Source organism: Juglans regia, chromosome 6, assembly GCF_001411555.2.
Source record: "Juglans regia cultivar Chandler chromosome 6, Walnut 2.0, whole genome shotgun sequence".
Classification (NCBI taxonomy): Eukaryota; Viridiplantae; Streptophyta; class Magnoliopsida; order Fagales; family Juglandaceae; genus Juglans; species Juglans regia.
The window spans coordinates 30,744,061-30,760,700 of record NC_049906.1 but is presented as its reverse complement, the minus strand read 5'-3'; positions in this window follow the sequence as shown (position 1 = coordinate 30,760,700).

The following is a 16,640-nucleotide window of genomic DNA, read 5'->3' as shown; positions in this document are numbered from 1 at the left end:
TATGAGCAGTTTTGCTCACCCTTCGAGTTGCGATCAATTTTGGTTCCCCCATGGTGGGAGAATTTGCCTTTCTAGGCACTTGCCTTGCTCACCCCTGGGGTATGAGCACTTCTTTAGTTGTCCCTCGTCTGGTGTTCGAGTTCTCTTTGCTTGCCTTATGTTCACAACACTCTTTGCTTGTTTTCCCAGGAATGGAGCACTTTTGCTCGCATTTCAACCAGGTGATCCAGCCAATTTGATCTGGGTTCAGATACTTATGTTGAATGGGTACACTTTACGTGCTTGGGAGTCGAACTCCCATGTGATCTGATCAAGTTAATTGAGGGTCAGATGCTTATGGAGATCAAGTACATTTCAATTTACATGCTTGGGTGCTAACTTCCATCCGATCAATTTCGTCGGGGGTTGAATTACATGCTCGAGAGCCGAGTTCCGAAATGTTTCAACCTACTACGCTATGTTTTACATGCTTGGGAGCTCCCATGTTATCTGACCTATTTAATCAGGGGTGGGATCACGTGCTTGTGATTCGAGCTCTTATGTGATGCAACTAATTTGATTAGGGTTGGATACTTATGGAGATCGGGTACTCTTTAAATGCTTCAGCTCCCACGTGATCTGAGCAACTTGATCGGGGGTCAGATACATTTCGAGATTAGGGTACTCTTTATATGCTTGTGAGCTCCCACCTGACCCCACTAATGTGACCAGAGGTTGGATAACGTGCTCGGAAGCCATGTTCCCACTTGTTCCGACCCATTTTTTCTATGCTTTACATACTCAGGAGCTCCCACGTGATCTGACCTATTTGATGGTTGTCGGATCACACGCTCGGAATCAAAGCTCCCACACAATCGGATCAATTTGTATTATGCTTTATATGCTCGAGAGCTCCCACGAAATTCAACTTATTTGATCTTGGGTCGAATCGCATACTTGAGATCGGAGCTCCCATGTTTTGATAACGTCGGATTGTCTTTGTTGGCTAGAGATAAAAAGAGTTTTCAGTATCTAAAAGACATCTTGATTAAAGTTAAATTTTTTTCTAAAGATCTTGAACTTTTTGATAAGGAAAAAGATTGAGGGATGCTACTCATCATCCACACCACACACTTTATATATTTTAGTATTATTTTTTATTTTTATTATTTTTTATTTAATTTTATTCTTGTTAAACTAATTGAGTTGTTCTACTTATCATCCATACGCCACATATTTGTTATGGGAAAAATGAAAAAAACTTCCATACAACAGATGGGACATAAAGGGTGATCTACAACTTTCTTCTTAAGTAAATTGGACTGGGTAGGAAGAGCCTTGAGACAAGCCCTCCACAAGAAAACCTTATCACTAAGTTTCACATTGAGCTGCCAGACTTGCTTCCGAACTTCTTGAAATTGGTTACTGCTTGATGCTTGACCATTTTTTGCTAGTTCCCTCGATTTCGCCATGTGGTAAGCACTCCTCACTGAGAAGCAACCATCTTTAGAGCCATACCATATAATTATGTCCCTACTGTTCATAGTGTTTATAGGAGTTTTCAGAATAATGTTGGGTTCTCTTTGCTCAAATATCTCCTGCACTAAGTTGGACTTCCATTGCTTAGAGTTAGGCTCAATCAAATTTGCCACAGTAGCTTCACATCCAGCTTCTTGATAGGAATAGAAACCTTACTAGGAGCAGAATGACCAAGCCATTTATCCTGCCATATATGAACATCACTCCCATTACTATCCCTCCAACAGGAGCCTGCTTCCACATTGTGTCTAGTTGTAAGCAAGCTTATCCAAACAAATGAAGGTCTAGACCCTAGTTTTGCCTTCTGAAAAGTAGAATTCTAAAAATATTTAGCCTTCAACACCTTAGCTGCTAGAGAATCAGGTTCTTGAATCAACCTTCAGCATTGCTTTGTTAAAACACTTTGAAAGTAATATTGAAACAAGTTAGAAATTCCTTCTTTGGAATGTACTTCATGCCCTTTCATCAACCAGTTTCTTAATCAAGTTTGTCTTCTTCCTTTGAGATGTCACTGGGGAAAAAATTTTGTATTTCTATCCCCCTCTTTCAACTACTTTTGTTTGGTTCTTTGCTTCCATCTGATGTGATCTTCTTCAAGCAATCTATCCACATTTTTCTGCAACTGTTTAATATTCTCAGTAAAATGTCATTTGCTGGCCTTTTGTACCTCTAATAACTGAGACAACTTAGCTTTGATCTCTTTTTTGGGTTGCCAATACTCGTTTTACTCCACTGCATCAAATTCACCTTGCACTTATTAAGACCTTTAGTAGCATGACTCAGCTTATTCTCAGCCATCCTAGGTTGTCTCCATGCCTCCTCCACTATCTGTTAACAGTCCTCCCTTAAGGAACAGCTAGCCTTAAACCTGAAAGGCTTCGCATTTCTGGTTAGGTCACACAGATTATGTTCCACTGTGATGTGCAGAGGACAATGATTTGAACTCAGCTTTGGAAGGACATACACTCTCGAGGTTGGGAAATTATTAGGCCGTGTATTGTTGCAAAAAGCTCTATCAAGCCTCTCTTTAGTAAAACCACTCCACATCTGTCATTAAACCAAGTATATTTATTGCTAATAAATCCCAGGTCACATTGACCACTCTCCTTTACTGCTGGTCTTAAGTCACCTGTCCCCCTCCCCCAATTTCTCTCCATAACTAAAAATCTCATTGAAATCTCCTACACATAACCACCCCTTAGAATCCTCAAGCTTGAGAGCCTTGAGAAGTTGCCAACTATCCTTTCTCTTTGCAGAAATAGGATTGCCATAAAACCTAGTTAAAATCCAATCCATTCCATCCTTAACCCCTTTAACCAATAATGAGATATGATTATAGGTGTAGGGGGATTTCCCCCCCTTCTAAACCTAGCAGGCCCGTGAACGAAAGCTAAGGGAATTCAAACCAAAGACACAACCTAGAAGAAACAAAGTCTCCAACCCAGCCCATGGAAAGGGTCATCGGATGCAACCAATAGGAGGGAGGGCCTGTGAACAAAGGCACACCCTCTGTTGGGCGCTCCACCTAGATGGGCGGTTCGTCATGTGGAGCCCCCAAAGCCATGCCAACTATAATATCCAGAAGGGAATCACCCCTATTGGTGCTTTGCTTGGACGGGCGAGTCATCAACTGGACTCCTTGAACCCGTGCGGACTGCAACATCCAAAAGCGGTTTATCTCTCACATTGCCCTCCATCTCCGCACGGTTGTTGGAAGTAGTAGCCTCCGCCCCCTCGATAGCAGCCATGTCCCTGAAGGAGTGGCTACCGACGGCAAAGTGAGATGAAGAAGATGGTTAAATCCATGAAGAAGAACGTTGCACGGCCATAAAGATGTTTTGGATGAGGGTGCCCATCTCAACCTTGTGCACGGATACCTCAGTAGTAGCAGCCAGTAGTGACGTCACGGGGGGATTATCGGTCGGTCCCCTCACTGGCACCTTCATCAGAGTCGCCAAGGTAGCAGAGCTGCTGACCTCTAGGGTATCTGACTCTCGCCGTGAAGGATTCAAAGCTCCAGAAGGGGGCCTACTGTCAACTCGGGCATCCTCCAAGTGAGGCTTCTTCCCCTTACCCAGTAGAGAAGGATCTAAGGAGCGCTTTCGAGAAGGAATAACCCGAGGCTGGGCCACAGTCAACCTATCATTAGAAGGAAGGTGGCCAAAGGGAAGCGTTACCAGGATAACCAAATGACGAGAGTCTCCCTGAAATTCGGGGCCGTTCACACATTAATAATGGGATCCCGGCTTCAGTGGCAAGGTGGATTCGAGTAGTGATAAATTTCCACCGTACTCATCTGGTGAGAATTAACAGGGTAACTGTAAGGGGATTTCCCCCCTTTTAAACCCAGCGGGTCTGTGAATGAAAGCTAAGGGAATTAACACCGAAGGCCCAACCTAGAACAAATAAAACTCCAACCAGGCCCTTGGGAATGGTCCTCTGGAAGTAACCTACAGGAGGGAGGGTACTGCAGGGATGAGACTCGTTGATTTGAAGACCCCTAAAGTAGTGTCCAGCTTTCAAGTGTCCATTCGCATAGTAGGCATAATGTGCGGGGAACCCCTGATCTTCTGACAGGAAAGATAACAACAGACCACCAAGGATACTGTATGGGAGAAGAAAATCAAAAAACCACACCGTATTAGTGGCACCACTACCAAGACAATGACGCTGGCATAGAGCCATGCCGCATTAGAGGACTTTAACACAGGAAACAGTATGAAGGACAGGGACTCCATAGGGGCAGGCATGATCTATCCTCCCCAGGTTGATAGTATAAATAGTAGGTCTTAGGTACAAGAATGCTCTCCCTGATCTCTAGAATCTCTCACTTATTTATAAACTTCCAAGAATACTTACTAACTTAGGCATCGGAGACTCCCTGACCCCAAGGCCGCCCTTTCCTAGTTATCTTCTCTCCTATCTTTTGCAGACCCATTTTGGAAGACCTGAGTTATCGGAGTCTGACCCAAAGGTGTGCGAAACACGATGTTAACATTGGGTATAGGATCTAACCTCAGCCTAAACATCATCCTTCCAAAGAAAAGTAATACCTCCACTAAATCCCTTACAGTCAATGACAAAGTTGTTATCAAACTGCAATCTTCTGCAATCTTCGTTTTATACTTTCAACTTTATTTCTATTTCATTTTGTTTCCATTAAGAATACAAAGGATGGGAGCTTATTTTGCACCATTAGATGCAAATCATGAACTGTCTTAAGGTTCCCAAGCCCATAACAGTTCTAGCTGAGGCAACTCATTGCTTTTGGTGTTGGCTGTACCATGGCAATACTGCTTGAGTCCACATTCCCTTCTCCCTCAGTTCTTGCTCTTTTAACCATATAATTGACATTCTTTTCACTCAACTGACTAGCAACCCTTTTATAGTCAGTAGGGCAATCTATATTTCTTTCTGTTGGGCCTAAGTTTGGCCCTAGCCCTTCTTTTCTAGCTAGCCCTCTTTTTGGATTGCTCCAAGACTTGGAATTGGTCAGCAATGAATTGATCAAGGGAAGAAAACTGAGCCATCATATCATTCGAGGCCTCATTAGTCTGTGCTGAGCTATAACTATTGCTTTGACTAGAACCTTTTTTCCTTTCAGCAGATTCTTTCCTTTCTGAGCCAAACTCCTTAGTCACTGTTATTAGACACGTCCCCTCTTCTACTTTGGTAGCATAAAACCTTGCTTTTGTGGCTCTGTCTCTTTTTCCTTATCAGCAACAGATCTTGAGTACTCCATATTCCTTAAACAGTGCAAACTTTCCATCTTAGAACCACTGGCCTTAATTTCTGCAGTTACCATATAAGGCTCCTGAAAACACTCCTGAGACTTAGTGTTTACTTTTTGGGCTTCATCCCTATCATCCCTCCCTCCCTCCACGACTGGTTGTCAGAATTAGCATGCTGACTATCCCCATTCCCATATCTTTTCTTAATCATGTCACTATCCCTAACTGCATGAGCTCTTAGCCAGACACCATACTGCTGCTGGCCACCATTGTTCGGACCACAAGAGCAACCTTTCTGGGAATGTTTAATAACACCACATTTGCAACAAAAGGTTGACAATCTCTCATATTTAATATGAAGCCAAGATCTTTTACCTTCAGCAGTGATGAACATACCTCTTAAAAGAGCTTTGGTGATATCAACTTCCACCCTAATTCTCATAAACTTCCCCCACCCAATCCCTTTAACATCCACCTGAATTTGGAGCACCCTCCCTACATTGCCTCCAATCTGGTTTCCTACATCTTGTGTCATACAAGCAAATGGCACATTGTAAACTTGGATCCTCTTTACTAAAACCCACCTCATTGATTGACATGTTACCTTAAAACACTTGAAGACACAGAAGCCATCGATCAAAAGACCATGGATTGCCCTTGACAACTCGATCCATGTCCTTCTTCTGGTTGAATTCGATAAGAAACTTGTTGGTTCCAACTTCGGAGAATTGGATCCAACTCTCACACCTCCGAATCTTAGTCATTGTACCCTTGAAAGCTTATTTATTAACAGACTTCTCAGCCACTATCAACGCTAGCAGACCAAACCGACCATGTTGCACTACTTTAGTCATTGAAACAGATGGTAGAACCATCACTTCATTTTCCTTTTCAGTGAGACATAAATAACCCTTCCCATTGTTGTGCTAAATCTTCCTCCATAGTCACCTCTTCAAACTCGTCACACTAGCCTAAGTGACTCACTCTATTCTAGAGAGAAACCTCACCTTGCATGGAGAGGACCATGAATTCCTCTTTTTAAAAGACATGGGGAAATGATTTAGGCACAATTTTATTCTCATGTAATATTAAATGACAATATTGGTTAGGTACGAAGAAAGTTACATTCATATCCTTGTCGACTTGAATCCCAATCCTCCTATGGGTTGGCCATAAGTTAAGTACTAAATAAGGAAAATGATCACTAACAACCGTTAAAAACTTATGAATTTTTATATGAGAAATGCTACTATACTATCCTAGTTATACCGCTTACTTTGACCTATTGACTTGGCACCAAGGTGCCATATGGTTTATTAAAACAGAAAAAGCAAAAAAATATATTCAGAACAAAATAGAGTTTGAAAAGACAAAAATAGAATGAACGAAACTCTAGGTTCCCTCTATCTCTTCTATGATTATGTTTTTATTTTTTATTTTTAATAAACCACGTAGCACCATGTCAATGAGGCAAAGTAAGCAATATAACTAGAGCGACATAGTAGCATTTCTCTTTTGAAATTGTAACAATTTGCATGGAAGTAGTTGTTGCATTTCTCCCTAAGGTCTTCCGATCTGGCCTTTAAACATTTTGTTCACTAACATCTGATAAGTTGCCCCAGCATTCTTCAAGCCGAAGGGCATCACCTTATAGCAGTATAATCCTCGGTCAGTTATAAAAGCGATTTTCTCTTGATCAGCCTTCTTCATCTTGATTTAGTTGTATCCTGAATAGGCATCCATAAAACTTAACATTTTATGGCCTGCTGTTGCGTCTACTATAAGATTTATCCGTGGTAATGGAAAATTGTCTTTTGGGCAAGATTTTTTGAGATCGGTGAAATCTACGAACATTCACCACTTCTTGTTGGACTTCTTCACCAGTACCATGTTGGACAGCCACTTTGGATACTATGCTTCTTTGATGAATCTAGCTGCTAATAATCGATCCACCTCCTCCTCAATTACTTCGTACTTCTGTGTGTAGAAGTTTCTCTTCTTTTGCTTTAATGGGCATGCCTTTGGGTCTACATTCAACTTGTGGTCGATGACCTCCTCGCCTATCCTGGGCATATCTTTATGACTCTATGCATATACGTCTTTATGGTCTAGAAGGAAATCTATTAGTTGTTGTCTCTCGTCTTGTGCCAATTTAGTCCCGATCTTCACATGGCTCTGGGGATGATTCTGCTCAAGAGTGATCAACTACAAAGGCTCATCTGCCTCCCCATGCTTTAGAGCATCTTCATCTCTAGTCTCGAGCTCCATCATCATTACCTGGGGTCCTGGAGGGTGGACCACATGTTCTTCAATATGCACAACACTGACCTCTCCTTGACCCTTTCTAAGTTCCTGCACATAACATTCTCTGGCTAAGACCTACTCGCCGCTCACCTCACCTATCCTAGCTCTCGTCGGGAACTTCATCTTTAGATAATAGGTCGAGGTGATAGCCTTTAAAGCATTCAACGTGGGTCGCCCAATGATCGCATTATATACTAACCGAGTTCTCACTACTAAAATCTCAGTCATCGTCGTGGCAACATAAGGGTCTACGCCTACAGATATTGGTAATGTGATGGACCCCATCAATTGTACTGCTTCTCTAGTGAGCCCTTTCAATGTAGTTAGCGCTGGTTTCTACTGATCTTTGCTAATTCCCATTTTGCTAAAAGCGTCCCAGAATAGGATATCTGTCGAACTTCCATTGTCAATTAATATCCTCCTGGTGGTAAAATTTGCCAGTAGCATTGTTATCGCCAAAGCATCATCATGGGGATATACAACCCCTTGGCAATCCTCACCACCAAAAGATATTGTTGGGACACCTGTACTCCGGGCTATTTGACGGGTCTCTCTACATTATGTACTTTTTCATATCTTGCCCATCTTGCATAGGCCTTTCTTCCTGAGGAAGTTGGGCCACCTCCAACATATCCGCCGACAATTGTGTGTATTTCGCCCAAAGGTGGGTTTCTACGGTTTTCATCCGGTCAAATTCTTCGATCCCGAGGTTCATTTGACCTCCTTTCTCTTCTTGTGATTCCAGTTTCCTAGAGCTCTTTTTCTTTTTTCATGCTCAGATTTTCGTTCATTCATACACAGTAGGGGGGGTGATGTTCTGGGAAATCAAGCGTTTCAACTCGCCACTGCCCCTCATCTTTTCTTCTTTTAGTTTCAACTTGTAGCAGTCCTCAGTTTTGTGTCTCCTTGTTTTGTGGTAAGTACAGTACTTCTCAGTTCGTCTCTGGTCTCTTTTCGCCTTTTGACCTCCATCTCGATCTTTCCTCTGTTCTCCTTTCAGTTCCTGTTCACTCATTCTTTCTGGTTGGGTGGTCAAGGCAATTAAGGTCTTTAGCATTAACAAAATCACTAGCCCTGTCCATGAACTCTCGTAAAGTGGAATTGGTTTTTCTAACCAACTTGGCCATAAAAGAGTCCTTGGCCAAATACCTCTGAGCAATGCTGAGAGCATGGCTTTCTCGTCTTGATCATCGGTTGTCATCTTCTCTTTATTGAAGCGTGTCAAATACGCTTTCTAACTTTCATCCTCTCGCTGTTTGAGAGTTAATCGGCAGGCCTCCTGCTCCTTCTACTAGCCATGAACTGGGTCAAGAACTGTCAGCCCAGCTCTTCAAAACTTTCTATGGAATTTGGTTGTAGTGCACCAAACCATCCTCTTGCCAATCCCTTTAGAGTTAAAGGGAAAGCTCTACACGCAATTTCCCCTGGGACTCCATGAAGCGTCATATGGGCTTTGAAAGTCTCAAGGTGCTCCACGAGATCTTTTGTGCAGTCATACAGAACTATCGATGGGACTTTAAACTTTGCGAGTAGAGGCATCATCATAATTTCTGCAGAGAATGGTTGATTTGTGCTGGTCAACAACTAATCGACAAAAGAGGGCGTTCCTATCTATTTGGCCATCTCCTCATATTTATCCATTAAGCTATGTACGTCGTCATGCAGCTTTTTTGCTTCCCCATTCTCTTGATGGCCTTTGCCTGCACTATTTGCCTCTATCTTGATCCTATTAGCCTGATTGGGTGTGGCATCCTCTCCTGACAGCCCATTTCATGACTTCAGAGTCTCATTTTCCTTACGCAATGAGTCCACCCCTGTGGAAAGTTTCTTTATTATCTCTTCCATTTCTGCAAGTTTCTCCTCCATGTTTTGTGACGTTTCTCCCAGATCTCTAGTTGCCTAAGACCGAGGGGTGATGGACATGTGAAAAGCACATTAAGGTTGATGATCTTTTATTTTTATCCCTTTGTGTTAAATGGTTATTTGATTTCTTGTTCCTGTTTGTGCCTACAGGTTGTGAGGCATATGGTGGTTGGTTGTTGTTCAAGTTTGGTCTTGTTCTCGAGGGTTTACTCTTTTAAGTAGTCATAAACTCTTTTAAGTAGAGATTGTATTACTCTTTTAAGTAGCCATAAACTCAACTTTTGTTGTTAACTATTTTTACGCAAGACTTTGCTTATTCATGAGAACATAACACATGATGTCTTAGTTGCCTTATACTACTAGGTTCCACATGTCTCTCTCTAATGCCTTGAACATGCGGTTGTTTAATTGCATTGCTTTGCTTTCCTTGTTTTTTTTCTGAACTGCTTCTGAACACTTTGCAGAGAGCTTAGGAGTTGTTAACTTGTTATGGAGGTTATCTAGTATATCTCTCTTTTCATTTAAACTTCTTGCTGGAATTGCAAGCCATTGGAGTGCCCCCTCCTACCTACAGGGAAATAGGAAGTTTTTGTTTTCTAGTATTAACCATGCAAAATTAATACGAAAATAGCGACTTATTAGTAGTTTTACTCGTTAAGTTGAATTGGCTACAAAAGATTCTTAGCTTACAAACATGTGAAACATAGGAGGTAATTATGGATGTTCGTTGCCTTCCTTCTATGATACTAATATTCTATTAGTTTCCACTTTGCTTCCAGATATATGTAATGGTGGAGCCTAAAAGGTGGAGAACATGCAATGAGATGCACATTCCTTTCCACTCTAGTTTTTATTTGTGTAGCTTTATGGAAAATGCTAGATCTCCCGCTGGGGTCTAGCTAGCAAGTGTATTTCTATGTGTTTTTTTAAGTTTTTTTTTTTATATAAATTTTTTTAATAATTTTAAATATTTAAAAAAAATAAAAAAATCATAATATTATTAAAAATATTTTCTTAATCACGAAGTAAAATAAAAAATTATAAAAATATTTTCTTATGATTTTTTATTTTACTTCGTGATTAATGAAGAATTTTTTAATAATTTTTTTTTTTACTTTCTGATTAAGAAAGTGTTTTCTTAATGATATTCTATATTTATTTTATTTTTTTAATATAATTAAAAATATTAAAAAATCTATATAAAAAATAACTTAAAAAAACACTTGTAAAACAATACTACACCCTAGCGGGCACCTTCAAGAAAATCCTTAGCTTGGTTTCCTTCTATGTATTGGTGTCTTATAGTGGAGTGGACGCCTTGAAGCTCCTTAATCGTCTCCTCCCAAAACTGTCAAAGATAGCAATCCATATAACTCCTAGGAAGCACCCAGTCCACCACTAATTTGGAATCACACTCAATTTCCAAAATTAAAGAAACCCAAAGCCTTACATAATACAACGCCTTCTTTGAGGGCACAAAGTTCAGCCTCATTGTCAGTCCCCTGTCCAAAGTTTGTGGAAAAAGCTCCTTTTACATTCCCATGGATATCCTTGATCACACCTCCACCTCCACCCCCACACGATCCCGGGTTACCCCTACAACTACCATCAACATTCAGTTTCACAAATCCATGCAATGGTTTGCACCATGCTACAAGATGTGAAGCCCTAGATTCTGCTTGGGATTGGACAGATATCTGAAGCATCGGGACATGCAACACAAGGTTACCTGCCTCCATTCATGACATATAAATGCAATGTTCCTAACATGCATATAGTATTATGCAATATTCATAGCAGATAATTTTTTTTGAGCAATACTATGCACCAAGCATATAGTATCTCAAATAAATAAAGCTTAATCCCTGCATACATAATAAAATAAATATCCACGATTACAGCACGGGTCTCAGAAGGCTGTAATCTCAAAACAATGGAGATCTGGCTCCATAAGCCAAAATACACTATTAGGCTAGTTCGTTGAGTAACTCGTATAATTCGACTAACGATACTGGAATACTATCCAAAGACCTAACTATAGAGGCTGCAAGCTCTGCGTTGTGTCTACGGTGTCTAGTTAACCTCCTCCAATTTGCTAGTGTCTATTCCCTGCTCTGATCCTGACACATCAACTACCATTCGGGAGGAATGGTAGTTAAGACTACCACGGTGAGATTTGATTACAAATCTCAACAAGTTAATAGAAAATTTTTACACAGGTTAATGATACATGTATGGCAGTAAAAGCATGAATACATAATCAAAGTCGTAAGTAAGCATAGCATAACTTGACATGTAGCATGGCATAAATGACATAACTTGAACTGAAACTGAAACTTAGCTTGACGTGACATGTACGTGAACTTAAAATATAACATGGATTAGAAACATAGTATGAACGTGAACATACATAATTTGAACATGAACTTGAACATAACATGAACCTGAACATAACATAACATAAACGTGAACATACATAATTTGAACATGAACTTGAACATAATATGAACTTGAACATAACATAACATAAACGTGAACTTGAAACATAACGTGAAGTTGAACACAACATGAACATAAACATAACCTGACGTCAACATGAACTTGAAACATAACATAAAGTGAAACATGATTTAAACGTGAAATACATGAACTTGAAATTTTATTCAATAGACTTAATTAATAAAAGTGACCATACGGGTGTTACACAGGTCCCCTTGAGCCATATCTCCCTGTCGATTACCGCATCACAACACGGATATCTATACCAGTTTTGAGTGCGTTAATACGTAATCCATAGTTGTTGTGGCCACACGTATTCTACGTGTCAATCGTTGTATCTCACGTTGTGTATGCTCCACAGTTGTTGTGGCCCCATAAATTATTTGTGTCACACTTGTTGTGAATACACGTAACATAAAGTGTGACTCCATTAGCGTTAGTGTCTGGCGCGCTCCAATGACCAGCTAATTAGGCCCCATTTGCAACCTATTGACTGTACTTCATCAACTCAGGGAATTTCACACCTATTTAGACACTATAGTGGAACAAATGAGTTCCACTAGGATATTACTTTATCCTAGTGCTTAGGGTCATGATTAACATAAATAACTTAACTGGCATACATGACATTTCGTAACATAATGTGAAATGAACGTGACATAAAAGATAGAAGTCCTCACGTAGCGTAACATAACATGAACGTAAGACGACAATGAGACATAAATGAAACAAACAATATTTTGTAACATGGCATAACATGTGATAGTAAATAGTACGTGACATGACATACATGTAACATATGGCATACGTAATGTGACATACTTGTAACAGATAGTAACATGAGATAAAGTATATGGTGCAACAGATAAGATTTTCGTGATAAAATAATTCGTGTAATAGATAAACATGTGATGACATGCAATTGCATAGCATATATAACAACATACGCACATAAACTGTAGTTCCCTTACCCATCACACATACACAGTAAACTAATAGTAAGTTAAGAGCTAACTTACCTCGATTGTCATATTCTATGAGAATAAAATGCGAAACACGAGGAACTGTAAGAGGGTATTCTAAAAGATAGAAATCTAATTACTAACAATTAGAAATGTGAAAAAAGACAACTTAGAATAAAATTACCATTTTACTCTGTACATATGGAAAAATGATCATTTTACCCATAACCTAAAGATTTCAGATCCTAACTCAAAAAATTACTGAAATTTATATTCCTCATGTAAATTTTGTCCTAGACTCAAATATCAACTTAGAAAAATTTAAAACCATTCAAAACTATGGAAAACTCACAATGGCCGAAACATTCATAGGTCATTTCTCTTAATTTTGGTTGCGATTTCTTCTATCTTCAAAACCAATAATTGAACCAAAATTTTGTAACAAAGATCTTCATATCCTAAGTTTAAAAACACACTTAAAATATCCATTAAGAAAAAGCTAATCATCAACACCAAACTTCTTGTAAAAAGACCCAAAATTTTTAACAAAAAGTAAACCCTTAAATCACAAGTTTTGACCTTAATAAAAACATCTCCAATAATTCCAAAAAAATCAAATCTCACTTCTAACATATTCATAACATCATCCTAAGATCAACCATACTTTAAATCATCAAACAAAAGACACCAAAAATCACAAAACAACACTTGAGGTTTTCGGTTTTACATTAGTCTAAAACAGAAACTTTTCTCTCAACTAACTTTGATCAATCTCTTGATCCATGGGTTAAAGACATGTGATATTCAAACTACCACATCACTTTTTTTTTTTAAAATGTGTCCTAAGGAAGATCCAACCATCAATCTTCAAATCACATTGCTAAAACTCAATAAAACATGGATCTAACCCAACAACATCAAATCTTAGGCCTAACTAAAATCTTCTTGCATCGAAAAATTATATCTTAAAAACTAACACTAAATATCTTCAAAATAACATCCTAACATGTATATAAGAGGTTTAGGATCATCACATAAAAATATCAAAGTCTTTGGAGTAAGATTGAACCACAAGATATTCAAACTTTCACAACACAAAAACTGTTTTTCCACTTCCAGTTTTCAAGTTTCTAGATCTAAGGAAATCTATCATTAAAGGCTTTATTCATACAACAAAACCTCAATGAACATTTATAAACACATGTTAACAACACTCCATAATGTTCGAACCAAGATATGTCCATTAGCTTGGTAAAAAATTCCAAAACATAACATACTTTCCATGGTTAAAAGTCATTTTGACTGATCAAATGAGCATGGAATGAGTCTAATAAGATATCCACGGAAGCTACACTCAAAGGCGAACAACTTTTATGAAGGAGTCATCATGTGAAAATACTTACAATTATTTGAAAAGTTCCACATAAAAAGACACAGAAATCTACCCGAGAGAGCTTTTTTGAGTTTTTCTCTAAGAACGGGGTGAAAAAGTGATGAAAGGGAGTGAAATATGTTTTGCAAGACTTTAGACTTCTGGAGGGGGAAGTTATGGGCTTCAATGACCCTTGATTGGAGGTGGCTATGTGACATAAAGTGGAGAATAGAGAGGAGCAATAACTGCCTGCAACAACTATGAGATATGGTGGTTGATGGGGTGGATTTCTCCTTCACATCAAGGTACTATTGGGTGCAGTCAATGACAGTGAATGGTCGGCCATGCAGGGGAGGAAACTTCTTCAAGAAGCTTTGCCAAGGTGGCCAAATTTGTGGGCCTTGGTGGGCTCCAACCAAGTAGATTCAATTTGGGGTTTAAGGGGGGTTTGGTTAGGGTTTGAGATGCTATCAAGCCCAAATCCAATTTGTCTTGGCCCAATCAAATTTTCAAGGTTTAAAAGGTTAGATAATGATGTCATAATAAAGATTTGATTAATTAATAGCTTGTGGAAGTGATTTAATCAAATGATTAAACACAATGCTAGAAATCATATCAAAAAGGGTTTGGAGGCCAGCTTTAGGGTTTTGGGAAACTGTTTAGGGTTTCGGTTTCAACCAAGCTTTTGGGGTTTCAATTGGATTCCAACCATTTAGGGTTTCACAAGGATTGAGACCCCTTTGATTTCCTTCACAAATCCATCTAATGGTTCCTCATGGTACCAAGTGTCTAATACTATTCACTATGTGTGGTTAAGATCTTGCCAAGTATCCAAATAAAACTTCTCTAACCTAATTTGGACATTCTACACTGTGATTTTGAAAACATTGCAATAGGTGCAATTATCAAGATTACTATTCACTCTAAAAAAATGCATAATAAACTTAGTACTGAAAAATCCTAAATATTCATGTTAACTTATAGTGAAAATTGTTTACCGAAATTCAACCCCAAGTGCCCCTAAAAAATAATTTCACAATTTCGAATAGGCGTTACGTCCGAAATTATGAGAATGAGCTATTGTGCCATAAAATCCTAAATAATCAATTGAGTCTAATGACGTAGACCAAAACATAATTAGACGCTTCTAACTACCTCAAATAATTAAACTCATATTTCTAGCACCATAATGAGTGATAACACTTACTATATTAACAAACTAAAACCTATACGATTGGTCAATTCGTAAAAACTTATGGGGTTTTCACGAGGTTTCTAAAGTCAATAGAAATTCCATCAATGAATGTCTAGCGTGTAATACCCAAATGTCCTTACGTCATTTTTTAATTCCTTAAGTTAAATATTTTGAGATAAAGATTTTTATTACTTTCAATTATTTTATTTTAAGATGAGTATGCTTTATTTTTTTAAAATATGATTTATTAAAATAAATCAATGGTATTATTTTTAAGACTTTGAAATATTTTCACTTAAGCCCTTTAATTTTATCTATTTAAAAAAATGACCCAATTATTCTCTACCATTAGATTTGTAGGTGAAAAGCATCCTTGAGGTGGATAGATCTCCACCATCCATCTTCCAAGCTTATGTGATAAGCTTTGGCCAAAGAGAGTAAATCCCTTTTCACCCGTATTAGGCTTCTAAAGTAAGCCATCAAGCCTTTTGACCCATAAGCTTCATAAGGAAGCCATTGACTTCACTTTTCCTCCCACCCATTTACTCGTCGATCCTCACCCAGGTGAAAAGAAATAAATTTTCACTCCCTTTCCAAGCAAGCTAGAGCCTATCCTCTCTACTTCTCCTCTTTTTTTTTTCCTTCAAGAAACCAAACTCCTCTCATCATCTTCAAGCTTATGACTCCATAGCAAGGTAAGAGTACCCTTAATCGTTCTCCTTTGTGTATTTCAACTTTAACCATGGTTGATCAAGTGGGTTTTCTTTTGATGATTTTTTATGTTTCGGTTTTGGGGTTTAAAACAATGATATCGTGTTGTTCTTCATCCACACGACTATACCTCTATTTGGTCTTTCACTTGTGTTTTGAAAGAAGCTAAGAACTTAAAGTAAAAATCCGAATTTGCCTTATTTGTCTTTAATGTGATTTTGGAAGCCAACTAAGTTGTTTTAACTTGTGTTTTGATGTAGTTAATTTCCTATGTTATAAATAAATATGTATGCCCTGTTTTTGGCCCAAACCGAATGGTACTATAGTTGTTTTGTTATGTATTTTCCTATATTTCGAAAATACTATGTTGTTATTAAAATTGGTTTGATCATAGGTGATGATTTAAAGTGATTTTAAATTATATATGATAGTATCATGTGTCTTGTGTTTAGGTTTAGTTGGTAATCTATTTTTAGGACGCTAGA